Below are 7,680 nucleotides of genomic sequence, written 5' to 3'. Positions count from 1 at the left end.
GGTTGATGAGAAGCTCAACATGAGCCGGCAGTGTGCGCTTGCAGCCCAGAAAGCCAACCGTGTCCTGGGCTGCATCAAAAGAAGTGTGACCAGCAGGTCGAGGGAGGTGATCCTGCCCCTCTACTCTGCTCTGGTGAGACCCCACCTGGAGTACTGCATCCAGCTCTGGGGGCCCCAGTACAGGAGAGACATAGAGCTGTTGGAGTGAGTCCAGAGGAGGCCACAAGAAGATCAGAGGGCTGGAGCACCTCTGTTATGGAGACAGGCTGAGAGAGCTGGGGCTGTTCAGCCTGGAGAAAAGGTGGCTCCAGGGAGATCTAATTGTAGCCTACCAGTCCCTGAAGGAGCCTACAGGAAAGCTGGAGAGGGACTGTTTATCAGGGAGTGTAGTGACAGGACAAGGGGTAATGGGTTTAAGCTGAAGGAGGGTCGATTTAGATTAGATGTTAGAAAGAAATTCTTTACTGATAGAGTGGTGAGGCACTGGCACAGGTTGCCCAAAGAGGCTGTGGATGCCCCATCCCTGGAAGAGTTTAAGACCAGGTTGGATGGGGCTTTGGGCAACCTGGGCTAGTGGAGGGTGTCCCTGCCCATGGCAGGGGGTTGGAACTAGATGGGCTTTGAGGTCCCTTCCAACCCAAACCATTCTATGATTCTATGATACTTGCTCTTACCACTGTGGTGGGAGAGGCCTGCACCAAGAGCATGGGTTAAGGTTGCCTGCCTGTAACGCACAGCAAAAGCCTTGTGGGGTTGGGCTATAAAGATACCTAAGAGAAGGATTTGATTCTATTAGACGACAGTCTGTAGGACACCCGGGACTGGAATTTGGTATTTGGTTTGGACGTTTTGTTGTTCTGTTGTTATTTTGTATTGGGTTTGTATTGCTTTTGTGTTTTGTGTTGGTTTATAATGGGCAATAAGCTGTCGGCACAAGGGGGGGTTTTGAAAAGATCCCCCCTAGGATGTGTGGTAAGGCATTGGGGAAAGATTGGGGGGGACCCCCTCACTTGGAAACAGCCAGTAGAATACTGCAATAATTGGTGGCCAAAGTATACTCTTGAAGATCAGGAGAAATGGCCAAGGAATGGAACCTTGAGATATAATATTATATTACAATTGATGTTATTTTGTAGATGGGAGGGTTAATGGGATGAAGTACCATATGTAGATTTATTTTTTTTATGCTGAGAAGCCATATGGAATGGCAAAAGAACTGTGGAATAATTCTGCAGGACCTTATGGTCCTGACTTTGGAAAAGGAGGAGAGAGGAAAGAATTTAAAATGGTGTTGCTCTGTTTGTAGTATTGGGAAGAGGTGTTTAAAATGTGGACGGGAGGAGGAAGAGGATTTGGAACTGATAGTTGCTCCTCAGCAGAGGCTGTGGGAGGGTCCTGATAATGATGATGATGTTAGTAATGTGAGCAGGACAAGAGAAAGTGGCCGAAGGCGAGCTGATGAGGCTAGTAGCACAGAGGGATTTAGTCCAATCACGGAAAGGACAAGGGGACGGCAAGGGGAAGCAGGGGAGGTTTTGCAAGCTCCTCTTTGGCAAGCAGTTGGAAATAATGGGCCAGTAACAGTTAAAGTGCTGTTTTCAATAATGGACTTAAGGTCCCAGAAGGAAACGGTGGGCATTTATAGGGAAGATCCGGAAAGGGTGGCTAAGGTCTTTGAAACTGTTATCAGGACACAAGATCCTGATTGGAATGATTTACAGGTGATACTAGATACATTATTAGATGATACTGAGAAAAGAATGGTATTAAACACTGCCCAAAAATAGGCAGAAGGGGCACATGCTAATGAGGATTTGCAGGGGACAATAGATCAGAATTTTCCTGCCACAGATCCAGGGTGGGATCCCAACCAACTGGGACCCCGGGGGCTTTTAACAAGATACCAAAGATGGATACTATTTGGCATAAAGGCACGTCATGCCAAAAGTGATCAATTGGTCTAAATTATATGAAGTTAAGCAGGAACCAAATGAATCCCCATCCACCTTCGTGGAACAGTTAAAAGTCACTACCAAGAAACATACTAATCTGGACCCTGAGAGACCAGAAGAGGCTGTTCATTTGGCCTCTATGGGACAATTGACCCCAGATGTAAGAAAGAAACTCCAAAAACTGGAGGGCGCAGATTCAAGAGATTTGGAAAAGATGTTAGAGATAGCATAGATGGTTTTTAATAATAGGGAGAAGGAAAAACGAACACAACAGACTCGAAGGGGAAACCTGAGAGAGGGGAGACAGATTGCTGCTTTAACAGGGGCTCCTGGGGGAACCTATAGAGGAAGGGGATGCACACAAAGGGGTACCAGGGGGTGGGAAAAAGTAGGGAAATGGGTAGGCCACCTCCCTTTGTGCAATCCCGTCTTGCGGCAGATCAGTTTGCAAGCTGTAAAGAAATGGGACATTGGAAAAACGTGTATCCTCAAGCTGGGAACCTGTACCCAACCTTGCAAGCCATCAAACTAATGACACTAAATGATGAATCCTGAAGGGGACCGGGGGAATCATCCCCAGCTGAGCCCCTGGTTACATTAAAGCTGGGGAACAATGAGGTAGAATTTTTAGTAGACATGGGAGCAACTTATTCTGTACTTAACACGTGTAAGGGGAATTTCAGCCATGAAACTGTAAACGTTGTTGGTGCTACAGGGAAATGAGAAAACCGACCCTTTTTACAGCCCCTAAAATTTAAATTAGGAAAACAATGGTAGCTCACCCATTTTTATATATGCCTGAATGCCCAATGCCCTTGATGGGAAGAGACTTATTAAGCAAATTAGACACGCGGATAACTTTTAAGAATGGAGAAGTGCAACTGTTAATACCTGAATCGAAAGCTGTGGAAGCGAGAATTTTTATGTTACAGAATGCACAAAGACCAGAGGAAGAAATTCCTGCAGAAGTAGAGGATGCAGTAACACCCTTGGTATGGGCTGGTGGAATCCCAGGTTGCTCTAAATTGGTGAAACCAGTAAAAGTTGTCCTAAAATCTGGAACTAAACCGGTACGGCAAAAACAGTATCCTATCAAGTGGGAGGCTAGGAAGGGATTGGAAGAGTTAATAATGAAATTTTTGGATTATGGATTATTGATAGAGTGTGAATCAGAATATAATACCCCGATACTGCCAGTGAAAAAGCAAAACAGCAAGGAATATAGATTAGTTCAAGATTTAAGAGCCATGAATCAAATTGTTCAAGATATTCACCCCATAATGGCTAATCCATTTATCTTGCTAACATCCTTGAAGGAAAAATGTAAGTGGTTTAATGTACTTGATCTCAGGGATGCTTTCTTCTGCATACCTCTAGATAAAGATAGCCAGGCGATACTCACCTTTGAATGGGAAAGCCCCACCACTGGGCACAAAACACAACTTACCTGGCCGGTGCTACCTCAAGGGTTTAAAAATAGTCCTACAATATTTGGCAACCAGCTGGCAAAGGAGCTGGAATTATGGAAGAAAGAAAACCCAGAGGGAACAATACTGCAATATGTAGATGACATTTTGTTGGCTGCAGAGACTTGGGGAGAGTGTCTACAGATGATTATAAGCCTGTTGAATTTCTTAGGACAAGGAGGATATTGTGTATCGAAGAGCAAAGCTCAGGTGGGAAAAGAGACTGTGATTTATTTAGGTTTTGAGATTTCACAGGGACAAGGGAGACTGGGAGCCGACAGAAAAGAGGCGATCTGCCAAACTCCAGACCCAAGAACTGTATGAGAGCTGAGGGTGTTTCTGGGTGTGGTCGGATGGTGCAGACTGTGGATCCTCAATTAGGGACCGTTGGTAAAACCCCTTTATGAAACTTTGAAGGGGTCTAAAGAGAACCATCTACTATGGACCCCTGAATGCCAAGTAGCTTTTAAGGACTTGAAAAAGGCTTTGATGTCAGCACCTGTATTGAGATTGCCAGATTTGTCTAAACCTTTTGAGCTATTTGTACATGAACGACAACATCTTGCCCTGGGCATGCTGAATCAGAGACTGGGAACGTGGAGAAGAGCTGTGGGATATTTCTCCAAACAATTGGACAATGTAAATAGAGGATGGCCAGGGTGTCTGCATGCTGTAGCAACAACTGTCCTTTTAATCCAAGAAGCCAGAAAATTAACTATAGGACAAAAAAACCACTGTGTATGTGATTCCGCACATGGTGATTTCTGTCTTAGAACAAAAAGGGGGGCATTGGCTGTCTTCATTGAAGACAGCTAAAGGAAAAAAGGTAAATATATAGACCAATTCAAAATATGTATTCGGAATAGTCCATGCACATGGGGCTATCTGGAAGGAAAGAGGCTTGTTGTCAGCTCAAGGATCACCTATTAAATACAAGGAAGAAGTTCTCCAACTACCACAGGAAATTCAGAAACCTAAAGAGGTGGCAATAATGCATTGCAAAGCACATAAATTCGGGCAAACCACAGTAAACGTGGGCAACCGATTGGCTGATAAAACTGCTAAAGAAGCGGCTGAACAAAGCATCCTTGTATTAGTACCAGTAAAACAGGTAAAACTCCTAATTCTGGAACCTAATTATAATGAGGCAGATCAACAATTGGCATCACTGTTAAAGGCAACCACGAATGGAGAGGGTTGGTTAATAACTCCCACGAAACAAGTCATTGTTCCACCGCAGATAATGACTGAGATTGTAGAAAAGAGAAACGAGGAAACACACTGGGGAAGTGAGGCTATGATTTCTAGTCTACAAAATTTGATTATATATGTAGGGATGACTGGAATAGTAAAGTCTGTAATAGCAAAATGCCCCATTTGTTTAAAAAATAATCCCATTAATAGGAAAAGGCCACTCCCAGGGATCACTAGGAAAGGAAATTCCCCTGGAGACTATTGCCAGATTGATTTTTCTGAATTGCCAAAACAAAATGGCTATAGATATCTCATGGTATTAGTTGATACCTTCTTAAGACGGCCAGAAGCCTTCCCCTGTCGCACCAACAAAGCCAGGGAAAAAACTAAACTGTCACTCAAAGAAATAATACCAAGGTTTGGGGTACCGATAGGAATGTCCTCTGATCAGGGCCCGCGTTTTGTAGCAGATGTGGTCCAACAGTTAAGTAAAATTCTTGGTATCGAGTGGGATTTACATACCCCATGGAAGCCTCAATTGACTGGAAAAGTAGAAAGAATGAATCAAAACCTGAAATGACAAATTAGTAAGATATGTCAAGAAACCGCTTTAAAATGGCCGCAGGCCCTTCCATTAACTCTTCTGAGAATCAGAATACAGCCAACGACTAAGGACAAAATTAGTCCTTACGAGGTATTGTATGGGAAACCATACCAAGTGCCACTGATTCCAGGGGAAGTAAATGTAGGGGGGGAAACGGATTTAAAACTCTATCTGATTTCTCTAGGAAAAGTCCTTATGGCTCTCTGACAACACATTGTCCTGACAGGACCACTCACATTGGACACTCCTGTCCATCAGTATCAACCCAGAGACTTTGTATACATAAAAACGTGGAACTCCAAACCTCTATGAAAAAACTGGAAAGGACCCTTTCAGGTATTCCTAACGACTTATACAGCAGTCAAGGTAGGAGAGCTTGAACCTTGGATTAATTATACACAGGTAAAGAAAGCACCACCAGATCAATGGAAAATTACTTCCGGAGGACCCTTGAAGATAAAAATCAATCAAGTCACGTGAACCAGTGTATTTGCTGTTTACCTTGATTGGGATTATAGCACCTATACTATCTGATGGACATGCATCATACAAATTATCTTTGTCTAACCTAGAGCTATTTTAAAACTTACACTAGGTTTCTCTTGACCATAGGGATCTTAATTAATTTGGCAAACTCCCTTCAAGGGCACAATAACATGAAACAGAGATCAAAAAGAAGCTTAGATTCAGAAGGGCATGCATATGACCTTCCCATCTGGGATCCAGAGGAAAATTTATGGGAACAATTAGCCACTAAAGTAGTTAATACTTCTAACTTTTGTTTACATTCTGGTAGTTCAGGTAGTAAAATGTTCACTTCCTGCCTTGTTGGAGTGCCCACCTCTGAGAATCTTGAAACATTGTCACTTCCAATACAACAGCACAAGCCCAACCAGAAAAACCATACAATGGGAAGTCGGTAATAAAAATTGTCTGCAACATCAGACCAGGCTTCCAACTGGGGAAATACTATGTTGGGCCATAGCAGGAGATGACTTGCAATATAGTGAAACCACAGTGGAGGCTTTGGGAAAAGTTAGTCAAGAGTTTAATAGGAAAATGCTCAAGGTTAGACTAGGAAACTCATTTCCAGCTGAGAGTTGCATGAGGTTTGTTAATTGCTCCCAAAACTGCATAAATTTATCTAGATCTAAGCCTACATTACATTGTAATCGGACATATGACATGTCAACCAATCGGAAGCATGTCATATTACCTCAGGGGTGGTTTTTACTTTGTGGTAGAATAGCTTACACATATGTCCCAGCCAACTGTACCGGAGGTCCCTGTTCTCTGGGAAGATTAGTTCCCTGATTATAGAGGCCAGCTGATATCACAAGACAGGAAACTAGGCCCAGAAGGTCAGTCTACTCATTGGGTGAAGAATGTGATGCAGAAGTAATGCTCTTTAGTCCCGAAGAAATAGCAGCAGCTGCATTTTTGGCCCCAGGAATAGGGGTTGCTATGAATTATAATGTAAAGAAACAACTGGCTTGTGCCTTAGCGAAAAATATCAATTACAGCTCTGAAGTGCTATCCACTATACAGGAAGAACTGAGCCAGATAAGGCAAGCCGCTTTAGAAAACAGGGCAGCCATAGACTATTTATTACTCCGTCACAATCATGGATGTGAAGAATTCAAAGGCATGTGCTGTTTCAACCTAACGGACAACTCGGAGCGGATATACAGTAAAATACAGAATCTGAAACACCCATGATACTAAAAAAGAAGACAAGGGCTGGATTGGTCATGGCTAACAAACTGGTTACCAAACTTAGCCTGGGTTAAACAAATCTTCATAGCTGTTGTTATTATTATAAGCATCTTGGTAACTTGAATATTAATACAATGTATTCCTATAATTAGAAGCCAGGGTGAGTCAAAATGCATAAAGTATTAAGATCTCTCTAATGAGATAGAAAAATCTCAAAAGGGGGGGAATTGTTGCAAGAAGCCTCAAACCAGGATGCACTCAAGGACATAATTTTCATATATCCTGGAGGATTACAAACGATCCAGCAAAAGATGCCAGACAAGACCAAGATAAAAGGAACTAAGAACATCTGTACCCAGGTAAGATTCAGGAAACCACTTGAAACAGACAGCTCTTGCAACACGATGTGACCAGATTGCTCGATAAACCAAGTCATGACCATATATGGAAGAAAGACTCAGAAGTTCATGAAAAGGACACCAAAAGCGCCTCTTCGACAAACAACTAGAGACCACCAGAGACCACCGAAGACTCCTTCAGGACCTCCTAAGGGACTTAAAGCGCATGCGTAACTGAGATGCAAATATTTTAATTAGTTCCAGGAAACAGAATAAATATGCATAGTAATTCCGGGAAACAATGAATATGTATGATTCAGGCAACATAAACCTCACTGGTTGTAGTTGCTGGCATGCACGTTGGGCGGAGCGATTCCCCGTACATCCGGTGCCGTAATAAAAATGACTGC

Source organism: Grus americana, chromosome Z, assembly GCF_028858705.1.
Source record: "Grus americana isolate bGruAme1 chromosome Z, bGruAme1.mat, whole genome shotgun sequence".
Classification (NCBI taxonomy): Eukaryota; Metazoa; Chordata; class Aves; order Gruiformes; family Gruidae; genus Grus; species Grus americana.
Note: the sequence above shows the minus strand (reverse complement) of the source record.